Genomic DNA, 27,513 nt, shown 5'->3' with positions numbered 1-27,513 from the left:
TTAAAAAATAAAAATCTGTGTATGTGTGTATGTGGTTCTTTCCCACAGGAGCATTTATTTCCATTCACAATCAAACCAAGAATGTCCTAGGTAGACAAGAACTCATGTTTTAACCATGAGAGTGGAAGATGAGAAAACGGAGTGGGGTAAAGGAAGAAAGCTGGGAATCCCTACAAGCATATCTTGGGAGTGAGAAGAAATCAACAGAGAATTAAGATTCTTGGTGGGAGAAAGGGGCGGCTCTATAAGACAACCACATGGTATTAATACAAGTTAATTGGACCCTGAGATTTTCTCTGGTCATAATCACATATTGAAGGATAAAGACTACAGTGATTAAAGAGGGATAATATTTACTGGCATTGAAAAGATCATCTTCCAAGGCCAATATACACAAATGCACCTGAACACACACACACACACACACACACACACACACAAACATGCATACGCATTAACTTAAGATGTCTACTTGTTGCTCTAATGTAGACATATTTCCCAAGTTATACTTCTGTCATAAAATATTTTGAAAGACTTTAAAATGGGGAACAGGGTAAATTTGTTTTCCTTAGCATCAGGGAGCATTGCTAGAAAAATACATAGAAGTCACAGAAAAGTATATTTTGGTTGGATACTCCCAAGCAGGGGAGAGGTTAACCTATAAAGGTTATTGATGCTTTAGTACAGGGATCTCTCTAACGCAATGTTTAAGTGTCTTCTATGCAGGAGACTCCAGCTAAGGAGGCCAAGGCATATGTCAAATTTTCCACTAAAGTAAAATGTAACAAGATATTTCTTTATATTCTCTTTGATGTACTGCATGTATGTGTACTTTTTTCGCCCTGAAAAAATAGTCAGTTCGTAAGATGAAACTGTAAGGTCACTAAGAGCAGGGAAATTACATACATCTTTTTTTTTTCTTTTCCAAAGCACCAAGCACTCATAGTACCCTCCGTAAAACAAATTCTTCATAGATTTTGTTTGTTTTTGTTGTTGTTGGGTGAGTATTATCAACTTCTTCTGTATCTCTACAATGCCTAGAAAAGAACTACTGGACATACAGTACACCTTCAGTAAATGATTACTGAATCAAACTGAATAATCAATACTATCAATTTCCCTTTTTATGGGTTTTGTAAACTGCAGACTTGTATGCAGGCCAAAGATTGCTTAGATTGATAAGTCAAGAATGAGCTGATCTTTAGTTGGATAAGCCAATTCTATCCATGAAGTACATTAAGAATCATTTATTACTGCCATTGAATATGAAGCCAGTAAAAAATGATTACCCTTTTAGAGAAACGGGACAAGATTATATAAGCTCCACAAGTCTACCTAGTGCCTACCATTTGTACTACTTCGTAACTTTGAAATCCCCATCAGGGTAAAGCAATCTTGCTAGAGGCAGTGCTGTATTAGCAGAAGCAATACCCTATTTCTCAAAAGCAGGATTTCTATTTTAGTTGACTTGTGGCACATTTGATTTCAAAATCAGATAACAAATAATGGGAACTGGCATCCTGAAGATGAACAAAGCCTGTTGCATTTAATATTGATATTGTATTTTTTACCTCATCATTATTAAATAGAACTGTTCAAAAGAAGCCAGATGTAATCTTGCTAAGTCTGTTTGCAATTATTTTCTCTATTTCTGACTGTTTCAACATTTTTCTGAATGAGGAGAATCATTTAATAATTCTTAGATAGCACATCTACATTCAACTATACATGTAATTCCATATTTAATGTATTTGGAAAAAAAACTGCCACTCTTTTTGTCCCTCTGTATTATTATAGCTTATTATTCTTTAAATTATTTATCTTGATAAAAAATATTTAAGACATTTGTTCATTTACAATGATTGAGTCTAAATCCTCTAATAAAAAAATAGTATTCTGTTTGCAAATGTCTTGGGGGAGTGAAAGAATTATATATTTAACTTTTCTCCAAATTTATAGGTTTATTTGTCTGTCAAGAGGAATAAATGTCATGGAAAAAAATTCATTTGAGATACTAACTTAAATGTCCAACTGAAGTCATAAGCTAAAAATAACTAATATTTCATACAACATTTTCTTCAAGACAATCATCTTATATAGAATGATGTTGAGGACAAAGCTCAAAACCTGATCATCTAACCCAAAGTATACAAGCACATTTTTTAAGTAAGGCTTAGTTTGAAATCATTTCTTTCTTACCTCAGAATTGGAACTCTGAATTTCCAAACAGTTGCCTCACATAAGACGAAAAGTTGTAAGTTCAATCATAATTACAACAAGCACCAACTTTGGAAAAAAAAAAAAACTTTAATGCTTAGACGAGAGTTGTATTTTCTGGCTAGTTTTACAGTTAATACATATATCTATTCAACCTCTGCCTTCTGTCATGGAGTGAGAATTCAATATGCTAGAAACAGTTGGGTAACAAAACAGCAAATTGTATCATGTTGCCCATGCATAAACATGCATTGGGGGAAAGTTGAGGAAAACTGGGACTGACCTTTTCTTAGGACTTGAACCTCCTTCATGGTTCCTATAGAACCATGGACTTTCCTTGACACAGATCCCTTCGCTGTCACAGTTCGACAGTGTGTGGCTGTTGTTGTTGTTTATGTCCTTTTTGGTTGTTTTGTTTTTTCCACGATTACTTCGACCTCTTGAATCCAGATGATCAGAATCTCTTTTTTTCTCAATGCTAAGTTAGATTCTCTGTTTTATAAAAAAAGCTTTTAAGCCAAGTCTTTGTCTCACAAAATCACTTTGATTGATTCAAGGAGATATACAGCCCTTTTCCCATTGAGTACTAATTGAGACAGCTAGGTAGCTCAGTAGATTGCTTACAGGATGTGGGGTCAGGAAAACCTTAGTTCTAAATTTACCTCAGAATCTTACCAGCTGTGTGATGTCAGCCAGTTCAGTTGACCTCTCTCACTATCAGTTTTCTTTTCTGTAAAATTGAACTAATAAAAACACCTGCTTCACAGAGTTGTTTTAAGGATCAACTAAGATCAAATATTTAAACCAGGCTGCAAACTTTAAAGTCATATATAATGCAATCATAATCATTATGATAATTATTATTAGATTCAATCAAAAAGGTTTGTACCTAATCAAGGCAACAGAACCAAACAAGATTGTCTCAACTCTGCTGAAACATATACTTTGAGTATTATGTAGTAAATAGAATAAAATAAATAAATAAACTAATATTTAAATAGATTTCTTAGTGATGAAGCTTCCTTGAATAGAGAGATAAAAGTTACTGATTTCATTGACTCATTCATTTACTCAACATCTGCTTATGAAATGCCTATACTGTATAAGACCTGAGCTGTATTTTTTCCATTTACGTCCACGAGGATGGATTTGAAATGACTATTTGGGTTTGAAATTTTCAGTGTGTTCAGCATACTTTAATGTCATGTATTACATAACCTTTTTGTGTGTGTGTGTGTGTGTGTGTGTGTGTGTGTGTGTGTGTGTGTGTGTGTGTGTGTGTGATGGTCTGTACTGCACAAGAGCCAAAGATGTTCAGTTTTGCTGGAATGCAGGGTCCAAGAGATGAAGTATTTCCCAGTGAGGGAGGAAAGAAAGGTTTGGGCCAAGGTGTCTAGGACTTAAAATGTAAATAAAGTGCTTTATATTGGATCTTAAAAGAAATAGGTAGCAAATTAATTTGGTTTAGTATGGTAAACATATGGTCACATCTGGTAGAGTGGATAAAGAGTTGGCCTTAGAAGTAGCAAGACCTGGGCTCACATTGAGCTTCTCCTACATACTGCTTTTGTAATCCTGAGTAAGTCACTTAAAATCTTAGGATCAATTTTACAGATTATAAATTTCAGAAAAGGGATTGACTGCTTTGGTAGATCATGTATCCTAAAGGGGAACTCATTATACCAATTAAATCAGAGATCTAGTTCCTATTTTTTGTGTACATATGCCACAAATATGGAAAATGATTCATTCACCCCTTATAATTTTGTGCCCACCTAGGCACCAATTGGAGAGGACAAAAGATTACCAGGAAGCAGGGCCTGAGGTTTAAGTAGTAATCTGGATCATGATATGAATGAGAACAGCATTTTTTTTTGGATCAGTGTTGCTAGGTGACCGATACTGGGGTAATGTCAAAGGGTAACTCAGGCATGCAAGAGTGTGCGGAATGTAAAAACTTTACTCTGATGCATAGGTGCACAGGAAATGAATGAAATGAGTGGAGATAGATGTAGATCTTTCCTTCCTTGGAATTCCAACTCCACTCATGCTACTTGGGTTTTCTATATTATGTTTTTTTTTTCCTTTATAAGTGATTAGAGTATGACCACTTTGGGGAAAAGAAAAAAAAGTGGTGATGTGGTCCTAGTCCTTTCCTATCTAGAACACAAATGTGAGCCAAATTTTTGCCTTTATATGAATCATAAGAATTCTGTATTATATCCTAAATGTTTATAAATCACCTTGTTGCTTATGCAATACCCTAGAAATGAAAGAGACTTCTGGTTGGGGCAAATAGATGATATCTGTTTACCATTAAAGAAAATCTTCCCTAGTAGATGGTCCTATAAAGCATATTTGATGGAAATTATAGTTAGATTAGAATCCTGATTATGTAAATAACTATCTTTGTACTATTTGTTATCACTGAACATTTAGTTTTAAATTGAGACTTCAAAATTGCATAAAAACATTTTGAAATCCTTTTTTGTACTTTATTTTATTCTATTTGATGAAAACACCATTTGAAGTGGCTGGCTCCCTGTTTATCTCATTTACAAGCTGATATATTTACCTATGCACCTTGATTGAGTGCCTTAGCTTTTGCTTCAGTACATCATGTACTTGCCTTCACTTCAGGAGAGGTGTTTGGAAGTTGTTTCATTCTGTTCTGCATTGTTGTGTTCTGGGAAGAAAGCCACAGCAGCAACCAGCTACCTGCTAAACAATTCAATAAAAACATAAAAGGGCTTTCTGTCCAGATGTCATTTCCAAGAAAGATTTGTCTCTCTTTAAAAAATAGCCCAAGCTTGTTTTATTTTCCATCCAAATCTGGTCAATAGCTCCCCTTCACCAGCACTAGGACAACTATTTAACTTTTCTTTCTTCATCCATTAAAAATGAAACTCTTAGGATAAGAGCATTTCTTTTCCCTCACCTACATTTTATCTTTCAGTGCTGTGTAAAATAATTACTTGCTTGTATCTTGTATTGCCCTGTCTATAAAAGCAAGTGAATAATCATAAATAATATCTCATCTGATCTTCTTAAAAACTCTGTGAGGTAGGCGCTGCTATTATTCCCAAATTTACATATGAGGAAACTGAGGCAAGCAAAGTTGAACTGACTTGTCCCGGGTAACACAGGTAGTAAATATCTAAGATTGGATTTGAACTCAGATATTCATGACTCTAAAGCCAGCTCTTTATCCACTGGGTCACATATATTAGGGAATGATCTTAGCTTCACATATATCTTATCACATCATAAAATTTTCAGCACCAAGTAGGCACCAAAGAAATGTCAAAGTCAATTTCCTTATTTGCTGGTAACCAGTGCGTTAATTACTGGATGGCCATTGCCTAGAGACGGTTCCAATGAAATAAGGGTTTCCTGTGCAACATCGTCTCACCAATAATTTGAACCTATGGCAGAAAGAGAGAAAAGGAGATGGGAGATGAAGAAAGGAGAGAGGGTATAGTTTTAAAATAAAAAAAATACATATTTTCTTCTATTATGACCTGAGGACTATGAACAAATGAATGAATGAAAAAAAGACATCCTTTAAGTACTTAATAAGTGACAAGAACCATAATAAGCTCTGCAGAAACAAATATAAAAGCAGCATAGTGCCTGCCTTTAAGGAGTTTATATTCTTTTTTAAACTTTATTTTTTCCTCAATTACCTAAAAACACATTTTAACATTTTTAAAAATTTTTGAGTTGCAAATCTTCCTTCTATCCCTCCCTTTCCCCATTTTTTGAGAAGGCAAGTAATTTTATATAGGCTATATACATGTACTCATTCAAAACATATTTAAATATTAGCCCTGTTGCAAAAGAAAACATAGATTAAAACAAAAGAGGAAAGATAAAGAAAATAAAAGAAAATGCTTCAATCTTCATGCAGACTCCATGACTTCTTTCTCTGGATGTGAATAGCAGTTTTCATAAGACGTTCTTTGGAACTGTTTTGAATCATTCTATTACTGAGAATAGCTAAGTCATTGATAGTTGATCATCAGCCAATATTGCTGCTATTGTATACAATATTCTCCTGGTTCTGTTCACCTCTCTTTTTGTCATTGCATATAATTCTTTCAAAGTTATTTTTTTTTCTGAAACCATACCACTTGTCATGTATTTTACCATGAATATTCCATCACAATCATATACCATTAACTTGTTCAGCCATTCCCCAATTGATGGACTTCCCTTCAATTTCCAATTCTTTGCCACCACTAAAAGAGCTGCTGTAAATATTTTTGTATAAATAGGTCTTCCTGCCCTGCCTTTTTTATCTTTTTTGGAATACAGAGCTAATAGTGGTATTGATGGTTTTATATCCCTTTGCAAATACATTAAATTTGCTTTCTAGAATGCTTGGATCAGTTCCTAGCTCCAGCAACATGACATTAGTATCCCAATTTTTTCCATATCCTATACAAAACTTATTGCTTTCCTTTTCTGTTATATTAGTCAATGTGATTAGGTATGAAGAGTATATGAGTTGTTTTAATTTACATTTCTCTGATGATAGTGAATTAGAGCATTGGTATATGATTATAGGCACCTTTGATTTCTTCTTCTGAGAACTGCCAGTTCATGAACTTTGCTCATTTATGGATTGGTGTATCACTCATATTCTTATAAATCTGACTCAGTTATGTACATATTTGAGAGGTTAGGCCTTTGTCAGAGAAACTTACTATAAATATTTTTTCCAACTTTCTTCTTTATTTCTAATCTCAGCTGAATTTGTTTTCTTTGTACAAAAACTTTTTAATTGAATGTAAGCAAAACTATCCATATTATTTCCCATAATGCTCTCTGTCTCTTATTTACTCATAAATTCTTCCCTTATTCACAGATATGAGAAATAAAATATTCCATGCTCCCATAATTTGTTTATGATATCACTTTCCATGTCTAAATCATTTACCTATTTTGATCTTATCTTGGTATACTTTGTGAAATAATATTCTATACCTACTCGCTGCCAAACTACTTTTCCAGTTTCTCAGAAATTTTTATCAAATAGTTAATTCTTGTTCCAAAGGCTTAAATATTTGCATTTATCAAGCACTAGATCACTACAGTCATTTACTACTGTGCTTTGTGTACCTAATCTATTCCACTGGTCCACCACCCTATTCCTTAGCCAGCCCCAGATTGTTCTGATGATTACCATTTTGTAATAGTCTGAGATTTGGTACTGCTAGGCCACCTTCTACACATTTTATTTTCATTGATCCCCTTGATGTTGTTGAATGTTTGTTCTTTCAGGTGAATTTTATTAATTTTTTCCAGCTTTATAAAATATTTATTGGTAGTTGGATTTTTATGGTCCTGAAAATGTAAATTTTATTTAGGTAGAACCATCATCTCATTATATTGGCTTGGCATGCCAATTAACAATTATTATTTCTCTAGTTATTTAGATCTGACTTTATGTTAAAAGTATTTTTTTAAATTGGGCTCATATAGGTCCTGGGTTGATCTCAGCAGATAGACTCCAAAGCATTTTATATTGTCCAGAGTTATTTTAAATGTAATTGTTATTTATATCTTTTGATGATTGACTTTGTTGGTAATACAAAGCAATGCTGTTCTATATGGGTTTATTTTATGTCCTGAAATTCTGCTGAAATTTGTAATTATTTCAACTAGGTTTTTTAGTTGATTTTCTAAGCATACCATTACATAAAATGTAGAAAGTATATACATTTTCTAACTGCCATAATACTGATAAAGTTCTTAGAAGTTACAGTTATCATATACATAGGAATTAATAGGACATATAGTGATGTGTTAGGTAGTAAAAGGTTTTGAGTGTTGTCTGGCTACAAGGATTGGGAGGGGGACTATAGTGGAGTTGACTGATGTGTTCTTTCTAGTAACAAGTGTAGTACTGATCTGATTATTGTTCTAGGGTTTCAAAACATGGAGTATGGAGGAAGAAATGCATTGACATGACAAGAAGGTACATGACAAGGGAATGGCTCAGGTGGGATATATCATAGATAAGACTGGTCAAATATAATGGGTCATATGACACTCACGAATCTATACAGCATTGGCTCAAGAGCAGGAGTTCTGGACCTGAGAACGTTAAGGAGCCTAGGATGTGGTCTCTTGTCCAGAAGCAGATCAGGATCATGCCTGAGGACATGAAAACTTTCAAGTTTATATGTATCCCTTTCTTTTCCTTCTATTTTTAGGAGTTGTTGGCCATTGCCCTGTTTTGAGGGTGAACATACTTTCCTGGTATTCTCTGTTTTTCTCTATCTCTCCTCCATTTCCCCAGCCTTACATTTTAAGTCTTAAATCAAACAGTCTATCCATACTTATTACTTTTATCCTGAAATGGATTGGAATATCTTCCCCTCCCACCAGGCAACTATTGCATGTTTTTGCACTCAGTAGGCTTTTAATAAATATTTGATGAAGTAGGAGCTCTGCATATTCATTTAGCCTTATAAGAAGTGACTTGCATTCTTGGTAAAAAACCAGTAACAATTTGTTAAAATGTCTAAAAAAAATTGATTTTTTTAAGCTCTTTCCCTCTCATATTACTTCCATAGATTGAATGGCCAAAGGAAATCTCACTAGGGCTTTTTTTTAATTTCCCCCCACCTCTTTATTTTACATATCTGTTTATTTACATACCAAAAACCTTACATTAAAAAACAAAATGAAACAAACAAATCTCTGTTCTCTGCTATGAATTGCCTGAATTACAAATGTAATTATTTCTAAAGAGAAAATCACAGGTCTAGGTGAAGGTATCTTGACATAGAACTGTTATTTCAGCATATGATTTATACTTACCAAGATCTATGTTTATACACTATCTTCCTTCTAAGCTTCTCCAAAGGACTTTGGGCAAAATTTATTTTTTTTACCCCAACATCTCTTTGAGGAAGTAGGTTAAAAGTATCACAATTCACATTTTACAGGTGGGATCACTAAGAAAGAAGTAAAGAACTCTCTCAGGAACATCAAGCTACTAAAGCAGAGGAACAAATGAAATTCTGTATCATGACTAGTATTAATTTCATTTCCTTCTCATTGTATGCCATAGTTTTCCTAGAAAAGAAAAACCCCCCAAAACAAAAAAAATAAACCTCAATTCTAATGTTTAATGTAGGCAATTATAAACTGGAATATTCTTAGATAGGAGTTCAATTTTATTTCCAAGTACTAACATGGCCTAATGCGGTTAAACAATTTGCTCAAAATCATACCAGTAGGATTTGACCATCAAGTACAGCCTTCTACTTCCCTATTATACATTCATTTTAAAGAATGGGTAGGAATTAACAGGCAAAGATTGCAGAAAAAAAAATCATATTCAAGGCAATGGACATAGTGGGAACAAAGGCACAAAATCCAGAGAGTTAAAGGCATGTGAAATAGTCTAGTCTTATAAATAACATCTTTGAAGAATACCACTGACCTTCCTTCATATATGGATTTATATATTACTCAATCTCTGACTTGTAATCTACACATTTTGTCCCTTCCCTTTTTACCTCAGTCTTCACTATTATTTCAGTAATCTACTCTACATCATCATATTTATACAACAGTTTAATTGATTTGAAAAAAATATAATATGATACAAAACAAAATATTTATGTATTGTAGAGTGCAAATTTCCACTCAAACCAGAATTCTAAACTGCCTTTTTTCCTTGTCACTACCAACTCCCACCTCTCCCACTCCCAATCATTGTTGAAGAATCCAGATAAGGTTGTTTTTTATTTTATTCAAATTGCTATCTCCTTGCTATGGTCCACATTATGGAGCCACAGAAAAACAGTCCTTAGTCAAGCAATGGCAGGGGTCCAGATGTGGATATTCATGTCACAATCTTGAATGCTGTAAGAGGCTCTGCCATAGTGTATGAGGACAATTATACAGTTATTTGCAACCTGGAGAGGCTGTTATCTATAAGGGATACTATTAACACCTTTGAAGGAGACAAGTGGATCAGGAGTAACAGTGCTGTGCCTGGAGTCAGGAAGACCTGACTTCAAATCCAGCCTCAGACACTTATTAGGTGTATGAACCTGTGCAAGTCATTGCATCTTTCTTTGCCTTAATCCACTAGATAAGGAAATGGAAAGTGATGCCAGTATCTTTGTGAAGAAAACCCCATAGCCAATATTGATGTGATATGGTCTGAAAGGACACAAAGAGTCAGACATGATTAATCAACTTAACCACATTAACAGCCTTTGGAAAATAGAAAGAGATTTAATATATGAGCCTTGAGCTCAGAAAGATTACAATTGAACAGGAGAGACAACACACAAAACATTCTCGTTAAAAAAAGAAAAGATTTTGTAAGGAGTTATGTTCATCTATCAATTTTTGTATTTCTTTTTCCAATTGGCCAATTCTATATTTCAAGTTGTTATTTCTTTTATTATATTTTGGGCCTCTTTTACCAAGCTATTAATTTTCACTTAATTTTTTTTAGTAATTGTTTCCTCTACTGCTTTTATTTAATCTTGGAAAAAAAAATTCTCCCAGCAATCCTTTTTGAGTTTATGCCCAACTCCCATTTTTCTTTGATGCTTTGCTTGTAGCTGTTTGACTCCAATGTCTTCTGAGGTTATGATTTCATCTGCCCCTTCACCATAGTAGCTTTTTCTGGTCAGGTTCTTTATGTTTTTTTTCTCAGTTTTATACTCTTTTTTTTTCTTGATTTGGAACCTTATGTTAATATTGGGCTCTGTTTTGGGGATGGGTTGGAATAATAACTCAATCTTCATCATTTCTTTTAACTTTGCAATTTTTTCAAAGCTAGTTCTGGGGATTTGGAAGTTTTTAGTATTTTCAAGATGGTTTGATCTGGTGAGTGGTGTGATTATCACTTTCTTGTTTGGGAATCTGGTCCTTAATCAGGAAGGATCCTTCCCCTCAGGGTTTCTTCTCCCTCTTCACTGAAAGTGCTCCTCTCTGCCCTTGAAATGTGACCTGGAAGTGGGTATGGGCAACAGAGTTACCAAAAAATTGGCCCTCAGGGGTCTGACTTTTTTCTTGAATAAAAGTATTCCTCTCTGTGTTTGAACTATGATCCAGAAGTGGATATAGGCAATTGAGTTACCTGTAATATAGATCCTTTTTCTGTGTCTAGTGCTAGCACAGGGGTGCACTGTAATCTCTTTCTAACTAGTTGCCATTTCCCCTTACACACTCTTGCTTGATAGCTCCTGAAACAGTTACCCCCACCTACTCCCACCAGTGGTATTTCACCTAGCTTCCCTCACCCCCCCGATGGAGCTCTCTCTGGCCTCCAATTTTGTCTTGAGCTAGAAGAATGCCTCGCTCTTGCTTTTTCTTGACTGCCACTCCAGAATTTGATTTGCGGTGTTATTTTAAAGTCATTTGGTAAGGAATCTTGGGAGAACTTGGCTGAGTTCTCTCTCTCTCTCTCTCTCTCTCTCTCTCTCTCTCTCTCTCTCTCTCTCTCTCTCTCTTTCTCTCTCTCTCTCTCTCTGACATCTTAGTTCTGTTCCAAGAAATCCTTCCTTAAGTCTTGATAAGGCATAGGTAACTAAGTTGAATTATTACCTATGGGACAGATTGTGAAGTTATAATAGACATAGGAGTAGATAGTTAATACCCTTGATAGGGTTTTACCCTATTTGATATTAATACCAGAATTTATCTATCTTGCTCTTGCAGCAGCTACTATGCACAACAAATATTTGAGTCTTTGAATAGGAATAGGTTTCTGCCAAGCTGAATAGTTAAAATAAATGATAGGCATAGGTTGATGAAGGACATTTTACAGGATCTTTACTGTTTACATTTGGTCCTGTATATCTTCTACTTCTCAAGATATCATAAGTTACTCTCACACAAAACTCTGGACAGGGAAAGATCAAGGGATAAGTTCACAAAACAGTGTCAGGGCAAGGAGACAATAACATAACACTTTGCTACGTAGCTTGTTTTGAGGACATTTATTTTTAAAATCTCTATTAACATTCTTTTACTCTAATACATTTCTTCCTTGTCTAGTGTGGTGAATAAGAATTAAATTTAGAAATCCTTTTAGCCATTTTTGAGGAAGTTGAACCTAGGCACCTTCCATCATGGGGTGAGGGGGAATCGGAAAATGAAACAAAGGAAATATTTTTATGTCTGTGACTATCCTTGATAGAAGCACAAATAAATGATAGTATTAGATTTGAGATTTGAAACATAATATAAATAAAATGCTTAGATATAACTAAAAAGTGTCAATATATACATTCATGAATGTCAGCTAATCATTTTTTTCCAATATACTCAAATTATGACTCAACAATGTGAATATAATTATTAATCAATCAATCACTCTCCTAAACAAAATAACTGGTGGATGAGAATTCTCTTTCCCTGAAAGGAAAGTAAATGCAAATCCATGTGTCACTCATTTGTTAACAAAGGATTCCTTAAGTAATCTGCAGGAATACAAAAACCAAATACCCTACAGCAGTTTTGTTGTTTTTATTCTGACTCATTTATTTTAAGAAAGCTCCTTTACTGAAGGTCCCTGTTTGATTTTTATTTGAATTTTGTGTTGTAGAGGAAGATAATACATCAAAATGATTGGAAGTGATTTAAGTGAGAGTATCTTTTTATAAAATATATACTTGACAACTTGCTGATAGACATGTTTGGCATGGCCCAAAAAAGAGTCATGAACAAAATGCAACATTGTTTTAATATGAAAAGTTTGGTTCATTTTATTACCATTTTTAATAACATGAATTGAGATGCAGAGGCCTCTGAAAAACTTAAAAGCACTGAACATAATGTGTTCAATAACACATCAGATAAAGGATACAGTAAGCTAGTCATGGATACCACTAATTGGTTAGTCATCCTGAGCTCTTGGAAATCTTTCCTGGCCAGAAGAACTTTAGGTACAGAGGTTGAGATTTAGGGGTGCTGGGACCCTGAAATAGTGACAAATGGGTCTGCCTTCAGTGAATTTGAGCCAAGCCTTCTTTTAGGCAAAGACAAGGTTTATTAAAACACTGATAGAAGAGAGGTGTGATTCTAAAAATCTGCAATATTGGCCAGACTGAATCTGAATCATTGGCCGTACTCTAAAGGAATCTGAACATTTTAATGGAAGCAAAATGCATCTTTTATACAGAAGACTTTGGGAACAGAGAAGGGGTCTAGATGTAATTAAGGGAGTGGTGGTGTAGGGTGGGGTTAGGTGCCAAGAATGAAAGGGCAGTTAATTAACTGAGAAGGGCCCATTGCCTCAGGCAAATGCTAGGGATCTGGGCCAAGTGGGAAAATCCCAAGGCTTTTCCTTTTTGGGGTCCAGATCAAAAGACAAGGGTTTTTTTCTTTTTATTTCCTTTTGGGGATTCAGATTCCATCCCCATTAGAGGGATTGGGGAGAGAGAAGGAGAGAGAGAGAGAGAGAGAGAGAGAGAGAGAGAGAGAGAGAGAGAGAGAGAGAGAGAGAGAGAGAACTAGTGTTGATTTATTGAATTCTATTTTTTTGGCTGAGGTTCAATTAACAGAGATAATACAAAAACCTTCAACAAGAGGATGGCTAAGATGTTAATGGCTCTGTTGATCTTATAGTGTGAGGATCAGTTGAAGAAAAGAAAAGGAGACATTTAGTGTGGGGTAAAAAAGCAAGACAGATGATGTTATGGTATCTGAAGTGTCACATTGATGAGGGCTTAGACTTGTTCTGCTTAGCTTCTGAGGATAAAACTATGAGTATTGGGTAGAAACTCCAGAGAGTTAGGCTTTATTTAAGGGGAAAGAGGAAAAAAATCTTCCCAACAAGAGACATCCTTCAGTTATCCAATTTAGGGAAAATTTGTGGTAAGCTTTAGGCAACCCCTTCTCTGAACCATGTTTCTCCAAACTATATCTTTAGTACAAAACATAGATGATGGGCCCTTGAAAAAGTGTCACAATTCACATTCCATAGTCCCACTGACTCCATCTGAGTAACTTCTTCCCTCACAAAAAGCAAAAGCAGGTCAGAGGGCTAAGATTCAGATACACTGTCCAAAGCTGATCTTACAAGCTTTCTTCTCACTATCTCTATACCATATAATGCTGGATTTGGAATGAGAAAGAACTGATTTAAAAACCAACTCTTACTCTTAGCAGCTATGACACTTTAGGTCCCAGCTAAAAGCCCTCTTTCTACTAGAAGCTTTCCCTAACCCCTGTTAATTCTAGTGCCTTCCCTTGGTTAATTATTTCTTATTTATCTGGTCCATGGCTTGCTTTTTATACATTTGTTTGCATATTGTCTCTTCAAATAAAATGTAAGCTCTTTGTTGGCAGAAGGTGTCCTTTGCTTCTTTTTGTATTTCCAGGATTTAGGACTGTGATTGATGAATTGTGCATAACAAAAGGTTACTGATTAATTGATGTGGGTGTAGGGAAGTCATTTGACCTTACTTAACTTTAGTTTCCTCAGTTTGCTCACAAGTGAAATAAAAATGAAAATATATGTAAGTAATTAAATTACAAGATTTTTGTCCAAATTATAAAATATAAATAAAATATTTAACAAATTTTTTAAGTTATATAGAGGCAAACTCTGGCAAGCTTTAATTGATTCAATAATTCAATATATAGCACAGTATATGATATGTACTGAATATGTACATAATATGTAAATATTTAATATGTAATGAATATGTACTGAAACCACTTTTACATTGAACTCACTTCCAAAATGCAAAAAAAAAAAAATTAATCTTACTCTGGTGTACAACCAGAAAATGCTAATTAGTTTTTCTATGAACTTTTGATAATTGCTGCCTGACTAAATTTCTCAACCTTTACATCAGTCAACATTCTTCTTGAAGGTACTGAGGTCACTGAAAAGGACACTTAAATATGCCCAGGGATTTGCAGGTGTGCTTTCTGGAGCACATCTAAGTTCTTCAGTCATCTTATTCTTTGTAGCCCCATTTGGGGTTTTCTTGGCAAAGATATTGGAGTGCTTTGCCATTTCCTTCTTGAGCTCATTTTACAGATGAGGAAACTGAGGCAAACAGGGTTAAATGACTTTCCCAGAGTCATACAGTTAATAAGTGTCTAAGGGCAGATTTGAACTCAGGAAGATGAGTCTTCCTGGCTCTAGACCCAGCATTCTAACCACTGCACCAACTAGCTGCCCTAGAGCACATGTATAACATTTTTCTTCTCTCCTTGCATCTTCATAGCATCCCAAGTTTTGAGAAAGATCATATAATCTGTTGTAGACTTGATACAAATTCCTCCCCATTCCTTCACATTTGTGCTCTTGCTGTTTTCACTCACATATATGAAACATTAACAAGAAAAGTCAGAATGAAGAAAATCTGCAAATTGTGATAAATCTGTGGCTGATTTGGTTTTAGAAATTAGTTATATCTGGACTGTTCTTGTATGTCTCTACACCTATCAATATCTTTGAAGAGTATTGATTGGCCAGTATTTATTAAAAGCTTTCAAGTAAAGGAAAGAAGGAAGGAAGGAAGGAAGGAAGGAAGGAAGGAAGGAAGGAAGGGAGGAAGGAAGGTAGAAAGACTCATTAAGTCCTGCTATGTTCTAAACACTGTACTAAGCACTTTAAAATTATATCGTTTGATCCTGACAACAACCCAGTGAGGTGTTATTTATATTTCCATTTTACATTTGAAGATAGTGAGGCAGAGGTAAAATAATTTGCCAAGGGTCACACAGCTAGTAGGTGTTCAAGACCTGATTAGAAGTTAGAAAATTCTTTCCTTAATCTTTCTGCCTTTCTGAGATACACGTAGAGAAGCACTTATTATTCATATTCATACATAAGGAAAATGAAGCAAATACCTTGTTCACTGCTGATTGACCTCAAATCCCAAGTTCAGGTTTCCTCTCTGAGTGTTGACCATGAGGATTCTAAAGGTTTTTATATTAGACATGCCCACCAAGCTTGCTATAACAGAGATAGATGAAAATTTACTATATTATGCATATAGATTTTAATGCTAATTTTACAATTTCATGTAATTAATATGTATGGTTGAGTTTTCATATCAGTCTATACTGAGTCTATGTTTATCCTCGCCACTACATATGAACCTAGGTTCAATTATGTGACTCTCAGATTTCCTGGCTCATTTAATTGCTCTACTTAATTGTCATCTACCATCCACCAGGAATCAATGTGAGTAAGTACTTATCTGAAGTGACATCATGAAGCTCTTTTGCCCATCCTTTTTAGTACAATTATTAAAAGCTACACATTTTCATTCCTTCTGAGATTTCATTCCATTTCTATTTCCGCTCCGGTGTCAGGTACTATAGAATCACAGAACTCCAACATTTACTGTACTTACTACCTTTATAAACTTAGGTAAGTCAATTAACCTTTCTGTGTCTCATTTTCCTCATCTGTAAATTGAGAGGATTGGATAAGATAATCTCCATTTTTCCTTCCAGCTTTAGTTTAATAATCTTATCATTTTGAGTCAGAAATGATAGGATCTTTGTTACAGTAATAGAATCACAGAGTTTCATAGTGGAAATAACTAATGACTACCAAAGGCAATAATTGATAATCAACATTCTACCTATAAACTAGATCTAGATCTAAAAGACCTTCAGAATCTATCTACTTTCAACCTTCAGTTTTAAAGTTAAGGAAATACCAGATATGAAACTATTCTACAAAGTGCTAATTATCAAAATGATTTGTTACTGGTTAAGAAATAAAGTACATAATCAATGAAATAGATTAGATTCATTATATAAAAGAAAATAACTGTAGTAACTTGGTGTTTGATAAGTCAAAAGATGTAAAGTATTGAGACAATTCACCATTTAAAAAAACTGCTGGTAAAAGTGGAAGTTTTACTGGCAGAAATGAGATATATAAAAAGATCTAACATCAAAATGTCAGATGAGCTCAAAATGGGTACGTTTTTTGAAATAAAGAGTAATATCTTAAGCAAATTAGGAGAACATGGAAGAAAAACTACCTTTCAAATCAACAAATAAGTGAAGAATCCATAATCAAACAAAAGATGGAGATCATCATAAGAGGTAAAATGAATAAATTTGGTTACATTAAGTGAAAAGAAACATTTTTGCACAAACATAACCAATGGGCCCAAAATTAGAAAAAAAGCAGGAAACTAGGGAAAATATTTTATTGCCAATTTCTCTGGTGAAGGTCTAATTTCTTAAATATGTAGGAATCTCACCTAAATTTATAAAAAATATGATATTTCCTAATTGATAAATAGTCAAAATATAAAAAGACAGTTTTTAGAAGAAATCAAAGGTATCATTAGTCATATAAAATATTCTAAATCTCTAATAATGAAATGCAAACTAAAACATCACTGAATTATCACCTCACACCCATCAGATTGGCTAAGATGACAGAAAAAGAACATTGGCAAATGCTGGAAAATATGTGGAAAAGTAGGTACACTAATAACTGTTGGTGGACATGCTGAACTGGTTCAACAACTCAGGAAAACACTTTGGAACAATGCCCAGAGGGCCCTAAACAGTAAATACCCTTTGACCCACCAATGTTGCAACTCAGTCTGTATTTCAAAAGTATTGAAGAGGGGGGAAAAGGACGTATATGTATAAAAATATTTTCAGCAGCTCTTTTTTGGTGGCAAAGAATTGGAAATTGTGGAGATGCTCAACTGGGCAATGGCTGGACAACTTGTGATATGATTATCACAGACTATCATTGTGCTCTAACAAATGATGAAGGGATATTTTAAGAAAAACCCAATTATGAACTGATGTGAAGTGAACAGAGCTAGGAGAACATTGGACATGGCAGCAGCAATATTGTAGTGATAATCAAATGTGAAAAACTTACCTACTCTGATCAATACAATGATCCAAGATAATTCCAAAGGACTCATAATGGAAAATTTTGTCATTCCCTATAGAGAAAGAGAATTAATTATTTGTGAGTGCAGTTTGGAGCAGATTTTTTTCAGTTTACTTTTCTTTTTTCCCCTAATATGGTTAATATTCAAATGTATATTTCATGACTAAAAATTAGTTAAGAAAATTATTTCTGAATCATTTACACATTTTTTTTAAATTCAAGCCAGGTATTTTTGTACTTTTAAAAATACGATGAAACTCTTAACAATTGCATGGAAGGAGTTATATCAATTGGATTATTTACATTCACACCTTTTAAAATATCTGTCTTACATGTTGGTTATTTTATACTTTGGAGATGAAAATAATTTTTATAATCCATAAAGTTCTTAATTTAAATAAATTCACTACACATGTTACTTTTGAAAATAATGTCTTATAACTTAACTCAATTGACAAAATTTAATTTTCCTACCAATACATCATAGAAAATAAACTTTCATTTGACTAGAATTTTGCAAGTTTGAAAATGTCTCTACAGAAAATCTGAACTCTCTCTCTTACTCTCCCTCCCTCTCCGTATTTGAGGGTGGTGTTCACCTATCATGGCTAAGGCTGGTATAGGAGTCATCAATAAAATACTGAACTCAATCTATAAGCCAATTTCAATATATCTCTTTGAGCATTATTGTTAGTCAGTTGCTATTCACATGCTGTATGTTAGACTGCTAAAGGGAATAGAGAATAAAAGTATTTTTAATGTTAATCTGACATATCTAGGTAATTAAGGCAAGGTGAGTTGCTATATTATAAAAAATCATTAAGTCGTCAGATTTATTAACAAGATCAGTGAAAATAATGCTGATGAGGCTTTGATTGAAATTTCTTCTTTTGTGTCTGCTCTTCCTACCAGGTAGCAAAGGATAAAGTTACTATTCCATGAGGTATAGCTAAATTAAAATGATGAAAGAGTAAACTTGAAGCTTTTATAGAGGATCTAGATTAAGAACCCTGTGACTCAAATTTTGCCAACAATGAGAAAAAGTGGGACTGCTATTAGACACTCTATCAGCTTTAGTTTCCAGTTCCTTTTTTCAAAGATGGTGAAATACTACTGAAATCTGCTGCCATGTGAAATTAATGTGTTGAAGAAATTACATCCTAATATCTAAGCCCCTCCACCCCACCTTGATGGAAAATATGGGTAGAAACTGACAATGATATTCATTACTTGCATTCTCCCAGAAAACTCAAATTCTCTCAGTACTATAAAGTTATATCATTGATACTGTTGCAAGTAATACTAAGTCTTTTAAGTGTTCCTTCCATTTTGTGTTGCCCTCCCCTCTCTGTGATTAAGAGGTAGACATGTTCACATGCTGGAGAATAATACTTGTGTCCCTTGGTTCAAATATATTCTTTTTTGGTGAGAGTGGTTTATGTTGGACCAATGGTTGTACCATCCTATTCTCCCTGTCCATCTTACCACCCGCCAAGCACTATTATTCAGAAAACATCACTGACAGCATGCATTAACAAGGGGTTGCAAAAATTTGAATAGCTAAATTAAATCCATAGTCAGTTGGATGCAAAGGGAAAATGGGGTAAGTAAATTACTGACTTAGGGTGACAATACATCACCTTTGACTGTTTTCTAGGTCTGAATACTAATAAGTGCAGCAACAGGAAAATTAGATAAAAGCTGTTTTTTTTTTCTGACAGAGACAACTTTTATCTAAAGATTTTTTTTCCTCCCTTGAATACAATTAAATGACAACATGAGTAAAGGAATGATTAGAATTTTTTTATCAATACTTCCTAACAGAGACAACTTGTATTTATAAATATTTAACATCTCCAGTGTAATAAATGACCATGAATGGAAAACAATTTAAATTCTAAACTATTATGTAACAAATTAGTTGGTTCCAGAATTATAATCAACTATTTTATTTAAATAGTTCAGGACTTCAATGGATATTTTAGCTCAGAGTTTTAAATAATGATTTATTAAATAAGGTGATAAATGTCATCTAAATATTTGGTTTACACATTTCTTTTTAGAGATGTGTGTATTCAGAGATATGACATTTCAATGGATTGAGATCTCTTGACTATAGTTCTATTTTCCTTTAATGAGGATAATTAAAAAAAACAAGCATTTTCATCCTGCACCTCTTTCTTTGCCTTTTTTTCCTGGACACCCTGTATAAGGCAACCCATTTTCTTACAATTTTTTTTCAATTTCTTAACATTATATGAATGTGTATCAGTAAGATTCACAATATTTATGGTGACATGAATATGCCTCTATAGTTTGGTATGGCAGAATATGAGAGATTTTCCATATAGAAGGCAGAAGAAGTAAAATATTTATACAGACATCAGAGGATCAAATCCCAAAACCAATAAATCCAATTTGACATAGCAATTTGACATAATATCCCAAAACCAGTAAGTCCACTTAATTATAAAAGCAAGGAAATTAAAAAACAATATCTTAGCAGGGAGCCAAGCCATTCCATAACTTTCCCCTCTGCTGGGTCCTTCCTGTAAACACTCATTCACAAATTCTAGCAGTCTGCTTGCCCTATTCCTCTCCTTCCAGTTTTGAGAGCTTGAAGTTCTGAGAGACCTCCAGTTCTCCCTCTTCCTGTCTCTGAGCTTAATGGCTAACCTCATGGTATATATACCCTTTTTAGGGTCCAAGGGCTTTACAACAAAAGGATGTGGACCTAGGGCTTTGCACCTAGTTAGCAAAAACGTGTGGACCTTCTCACAAACAAGCCTCCCCTAATCAAACTTCCCTTAACTAGATCCACCTAAGGCCTATTAAAGGTGCAGGGAAGATATTTAACCACATTAACATGACAAGGTGTCAATGGAGCACATAGTCTTTATCATTTGTTTTATCATATCTCCTATCATATGAATGCTGTCCTGGTGATACATATCTTTGATACTTCGACACTTTTCTTTGGAGGCAGCTAGCTAGGTAATACTGGGGAGAAAGTACAAACCTAGAGTCTGGTATTTACCTTAATATCCAACCTATAGCTGGCAGCTCTGTGACCCTACACAAGTCACATAACTCTGTCAGCCTCAGGTTTTTCAACTGACATATGGGGACAATAATAGGATCTACTTCTCAAGGTTATTGTAAGGATAAAAGTAAAGGAGTCAAGCACCAACATCAGAAATGCCTCACATGTTTTGGCACAGCAAGAAGAACCGGCAGACTCCAGCTCTAAGAAGCACCTCTTGCAGGCAGGCAGGCATCCTCCAGCAGCTGAACCTCCCAGTGCTTCAGTACAATGTCAAGTGGGCAGATGTCCCCAAGCAGCCAAACCTCCCCATTCTTCAGTGCAGCCTGGGTGAGCAGGCAACCTTCAGGGGCCAGACACCCACCCTACTCTGAGAGCTTCAGTGTAGCCCAGGGAATATAAGAAAAAAACTCACCATGGCCTCAGCACTCACCAACCACAACCACTAGGACTCCAGTTCAGCACCAGGTTAGTTGCCAGACCCCTACAGCCTTCAGCTGCCAGCACCTGAGGTCACAGCAAACAAAGCTAGTGGCCAGGCCCCGGGCTGCCAGCCCAAGAAGATTGCGAAAGTGCCACCTCTGCTCCAGCAAAAGAGTTCAACATTAAAGACCAGGAAATAGGCAAACATCATGAACAAAAAGCAATAAAAGGGCAGTAACCAGAGATTATTTCTATGGGGACAGGGAAGATCAAAACAAAATTCCGAGGAGGACAACGTTGTCAATATATGTACATTCAAAACCTCAAAGGGAAACATGAATTGGTCACAAACCTGAAAAACTTCCTTGGAAGAGCTCAAAAATAATTTTAAAAGTCAAAGAGGGTAGGTAGAAGAAAAATTGGGAAAAGAAATGAGAGGTGTGTAAGAGAGAGTAAACAGTGTGGAAAAAGGAAGAACAAAATAGACAGTAGAAAACAATTCTTTAAAAAATACAAATAGCCAAATGGAAAGAAAAGTTCAGTGAAGAAACTAAGTCCTTAAAAACGTAGGAATGGCCAAATGGAAGAAGAGACATAGAAACTTACCAAAAAAAGAACTCCAGAATAGATTAAAAACCATGATTCTAAAATATGTTGTTTACAAAAAAAGCATGTGAAGCAGAGCCATACACACAAGTATATTGTTCTTCAGCTGAAGTAAAAAAGCTGTGGTAGCAGGCCTGATCTCAGACAAAGCAAAAGCAAAAAACAGACCAAATTAAAAGAGATAAAGAAGGAAAATATATCCTGCTAGAAAATACCATAGACAATGAAGTAATATCAATACCAAACATATATTCACAAAGTGGTATATCATCCAAATTCTTAGAGGAGGTGTTAAGCAAGTTACAGGAAAAAAAAAGCAGACAGCAAAACTATACTACTGGGGGACCTCAACATTTCCATCTCCAAACTAGATAAATCTATAAAATGAACAAAAAAAAAGAAATTAGGTGAATGGAACTTTAGAAAATTTAGAAATGATAGATCTCTGGAAAAAATTGAATTGGGACAGAAGGGAATATATGTTTTGTTTTGTTTTGTTTTTTCTCAGTGGTACATGGCACCTACACAAAAACTGATCATGTACTAAGGCATGAAAACCTCATAATCCAATGGATAAAGACAGAAATTTTAAATGCATCATTTTCAGATCATAATGTAATAAAAATTATATCAATAGATGACCATATAAAGACAAAATAAAACTCAACTTGAACTGAAATAATCTAAACCTAAATAATGAATTGGCCAAACAACAAATCATACAAACAACCAATAACTTCATCCAAAAGAGATGAACAATAGTCAGACACCATATCAAAACTTATGAAATGCAGAGAAAACAGTTCTTAGGAGAAATTTTATGTCTCTTAATGCTTACATGAATTAAATAGAGAAATAACAGATCAGTAAATTGGTCATGCAACTAAAAAAGCTAGAAAAAGAAAAGAAAAATCCCCAATTAAATACCTAATAAGAAATAGTGAAAATGAAAAGAGGGGTTATTCAAATTGAAATTAAGAAAACTATTGAACTAATAAATAAAAATAAGAGCTGGTTTTATGGAAAAAATCATAAAATAGATAAACTCTGGTTAATTTGATTTAAAAAAGAAAGAAGAAAACCAAATTTCTAGTATCAAAAATGAAAAGGATGAAATCACCACTAATGAAGAGTAAATTAAAACAATAATTTGGAGCTATTATTCCTAAATGTATGGCAATAAATTTGACAACTTTAGGGGAATGGATGACTATTTACAACAATATAAATTGACCAGATTAACAGAAGAGGAAGTAAAATACATAAATAATCCCATTTCAGAAAAAAGCAACTCATCAAGCCATCAATGAACAACCTAAAAATATCTAGGCCTAGATGAATTTACAAGTGAATTCTATGAAACATTTAAAGAAAAAACATTCCAAAACTCTACAAACTATTTGGGAAAATAGGTGAAGAAGGAGTTCTACTAAATTCTGTTTTTTTAATGATCAAATATAGGGCTGATGCCTGATATGGGAAGAGCCAAAATAGAGAAAGAAAATTATAGACCAATTTCCCTGATGTATATGGATGAAGATAATACACTATGAGAAGTTGAACTTATGCCAAGAATGCAGGGCTAGTTCAGTAATTGATCATAGGAACAACAAAACTAACAGATTCCATATTATTATCTCAACAGGTGTAGAAAAAGCTTTTGACAAAATGCAACACCCATTCTTATTAAAAACACTAGAGAGCATAGGAATAATTGGAGTGTCTCTTAAATTGATAAGTAGTATCTACCTCAAGGCATCAGCAAGCATCACATGTAATGGGGATAAACTAGAAGCATTTTCAATAAAACCAGGGGTGAAACAAGGATGTACATTATCACCCCTATTATTCAATAAGGTACTAGAAATGCTAGCTTTAGCAATAAGAGAAAAAAAAAAAAGAAATTGAAGGAATTTTAACAGGCAAAGAAGAAATTAAGCTAACACTCTTTGCAAATGAAATGATGTTATACTTAGGGAATCCTAGAGAATCAAGCAAAAAAAAATACTTGAAATAATAAACAACTTTAGCAAAGAAGGATATTAAATAAACCCACATAAATGATCATCATTCCCACCTATTGCTAACACAGTCCAAGAGGAAGAGATAGAAAGAAAACTCCATTTAAAGTAACTGTAGACATCGTAAAATATTTGGGAATCTACCTGCCAAGACAAACCCAGTAACAATACGAACACAGTTATAAAACATTTTTCACACAAATAAAGTCAGATCTAAATAATTGGAAAAACAACAGTTTCACATGGGTAAGCTGAGCTAATATAATAAAAATAAAAGTTATACATAAATTAATTTACTTAAGTCAAATCAAACTACCAAAAATTATTTTGTATAGCTAGAAAAAATAGTAGCAACCTTCATGTGGAAGAACAAAAGGTCCAGGATATCAATGGAATTAATGAAAAGAAATGCAAAGGAAGGTGGCCTAGCCATACCTGAGCTAAAACTGTATTATTAAGCAAAAATCAGGTCCGGGCCCCTCCCCTCTGTTCCAAGAGGACCAGCTTGGGCCGGGGCCAGGGGACCAGGCCAGGCTTGCCTGGAGGTGAGTCCAGAGTCTGAGGACATGGGTGAGGGTGCAGAGGAGTGAGGGGGGTGTCAGGGACAACTTACTAGTTGGGAGGCAGTTCAAGCAGGGAGGGCAGGTAGGCTCATGGGTCTCCTCTAGGTCCCTCCAGTCCCGAACATTCTCCAGGCCGGCAGAGTGTTCTCTCCAAGAAGCAGCCCTGAAGATGTGTGAGATGTGTGGAGCCTGCTGGAAGATCTCGAGACATTTGTAGCAGACACACTCAGAGGGGAAAATTTATCCAAGAAAGCAAATGAAAATAGAGAATCCCTTATTAAGAAGATAAAAGATGTAAAGTCTGCCTATTCTCAGAAATTCCAAGACAAAGTTGAAATAGAAGATGAAGAATATGATAATCCCTTCCCAGGGCTTCCAGATACACACTCTGAAAGATCTAACTGCTGTGAAAAAGACAATGAAGCACTGCCTGAAACTAGTTCCCTCCAACTGCAGCCCAGGACCTTCCATTTGTTCTGAAGTCTGGCAACCTTGAGAAAAGGAGAAAAGATCACAGTTTCCTGGGATTTGAGTGGCAGTAGCTTTGGTATGTTCTTAGCAAAACAGTTTTCTACTATTTTGGAAGTGACAAAGACAAACAACAGAAAGGTAAATTTGCTATAGATGGATAGAGTGTCAGAATGAATAATACCCTTAGGAAGGATGCAAAGAAAGATTGCTGTTTTGAAATATCGGTTCCTGATAAATGCAACTATCAGTTCACACTCCCTGGGTTTCCAAGGAATGTATCCATCAGCTGAAATTTGGGTTACGAGACCTGGAATCTGATGTCATTCCTGAAGATGAAGATGAAAGAGAAGAATTATATGACAATGTTGATCCCGTGCCCCCGAGTCCCCTTCCCCCAGCAAATGATGAAACAAGCAATGGTGAAATTTATGAAGTACTGACATGATCAAGATGAAGGTTCTTACCAGAAGATGGAGGAGGCCAAGCAGATGAGTTAAGTGGTCACTCACACTCCGGCAGATAAAAGCATGGATTGTACTATTTTTTTTACCAAGGTCTGTGGGACTGCACAGGGGCTATTTCTGATGAGTTGTCATTTAAACATGGTGACTTTATCTACATTCTCATCCAGGACTGCGACAGGTTTGGCTGGTGGGTTGGAGAAATGAAGGGAACCATTGGCTTGGTGCCAAAAGACTACATAATGGAAATGCATGACATTTGAGAATCCTGGCAAATCCTAACATTTAGAAATGAAGAAAGAAGTTGGAGCTTGACTTTTCCTTTTAACCAAAGAGACACTGGATTTAGCAAGATCATCTATGCATGGGATGATGACTTCTCTCCTTTCTATGTGTTTCAGAAAATCATCAGTACCTTCTTTCCATTCATCTTTGCCTGTAATTTTATACACTCCTCCTTTACAATGTTTTAATGATCATAAATTAAAGGAAAGTTATGCACAAAAAAGCAGTAATCATCAAAACTTCTTGGTACTGACTAAGCAATACAGTGGTAAAGCAATGGAATAGATTTGTTCCACAAGACACAGATGTCAATGACTATAGTAATCTACTGTTTGATAAACCCAAAGTCTCCAGCTTCTGGGATAAGGGCTCACAATTTAATAAAAACTACTGTGAATACTGGAAAATCGTATGTCAGAAATTGGGCATAGATCAATATCTTGCATGTATACCAAGATAAAATCATGATGGGGATACAATTTAGATATAAAGGCTTATAGTAGAAGTAGACTGGGAGAGCAAGGAATACTTAATCTGTCAAATTGATGGAGAATGGAAGAATTTATGACAAAACTCTTGTTTCTTGGTATAGAACATGATGAAATACAGACTGGATAATTTTCATTACATTATATTGTAAAGTTTTATTTTTTTTCAGAAACAAAGCCAATGCAACCAAGATTAGTAGGGAAGTAGAAAGCTGGGAAACCATTCTGTGACCAGCATTTCTGATTAATCCTTTGTTTCTAAAAGGTATAGACAATTGAGTCAAATTTATAAGAATAGAAGTCATTCCTCAATTGATAAGTGGTCAAAGGATATGAACAAGCACTTTTCAGATAAGGAAATGAAAAGTATCTATAGTCATATGAAAAACATGCTCTAAATCATTATTGATAGGAGTAACACAAATCGAAACAACTCTGAGGTACCACAACATGCCCATCAGATTGGCTAATATGCCAATAGAGGAAATGATAAATATTAAAGAAGATTGGGAAAATACGAACACTTATGCATTGTTGGTAGAATTATGATTGATCCAACCCTTCTGTAGAGCAATTTGAAATTATGCCTAAAGGGCTATTAAACTGTGCATACCCTCTGACCCAGCAATACCAATTCTAGGTCTGTATCCTAAAGAGATCATAAAAACAGCAAAAGGACGCATGTGTACAAAACTATTTATAGCAGCTCTTTTTGTGGTGGCCAAGAATTGGAAATTTAGGGGATGCCCATCAACTGGAGAATGCCTAAAGATGTTGTGGTATATGAATGTAATTAAACACTATTGTTCCATAAGCAATGATGATGAGGTAGATGTCAGAAAAAGACTGGAAAGCCTTAAATGAAGTGATACTGAGTGAAGTGAGCAGAAACAGGAGAATACTGCAAACAGTTACAGCAACATTGTGTGATGGCTAACTTTTATAGACATCTCTTCTCTACAATGCAAGGATCTAAGGCAATTCCATAAGTCTTATGATAGAAAATGGTATCAATATCCAGAAAAATAACTATGGAACTTGAATGCAGATTG

The 27,513-nt window shown here is 34.7% G+C and overlaps 1 long non-coding RNA gene and 1 pseudogene across 3 annotated transcripts; one reads left to right on the top strand and one right to left on the bottom strand.

Moving 5' to 3' along the window:
- Positions 1-3,283: 3,283 nt before the first annotated feature.
- On the bottom strand, positions 3,284-18,127 carry LOC118828311. Of its 3 annotated transcripts, XR_005008946.1 has the most exons (4): positions 18,086-18,127; positions 16,069-16,174; positions 9,049-9,185; positions 3,284-5,642 (listed from the first exon to the last, which is right to left on the bottom strand). It is a non-coding gene; the product is annotated as an uncharacterized LOC118828311 (long non-coding RNA). The 3 variants fall into 3 exon arrangements; XR_005008944.1 differs by lacking the exon at positions 9,049-9,185; XR_005008945.1 differs by lacking the exons at positions 3,284-5,642; positions 9,049-9,185 and adding an exon at positions 10,700-11,205.
- A 3,171-nt stretch (positions 18,128-21,298) lies between these two features.
- On the top strand, positions 21,299-25,951 carry LOC118835893 (annotated as a pseudogene).
- The last annotated feature ends 1,562 nt before the right edge of the window (positions 25,952-27,513 follow it).

Source organism: Trichosurus vulpecula, chromosome 1 (assembly GCF_011100635.1).
Source record: "Trichosurus vulpecula isolate mTriVul1 chromosome 1, mTriVul1.pri, whole genome shotgun sequence".
NCBI lineage: Eukaryota > Metazoa > Chordata > Mammalia > Diprotodontia > Phalangeridae > Trichosurus > Trichosurus vulpecula.
The sequence above is the reverse complement of the archived record's forward strand: the minus strand, read 5'-3'. Positions and strand labels throughout refer to the sequence as shown.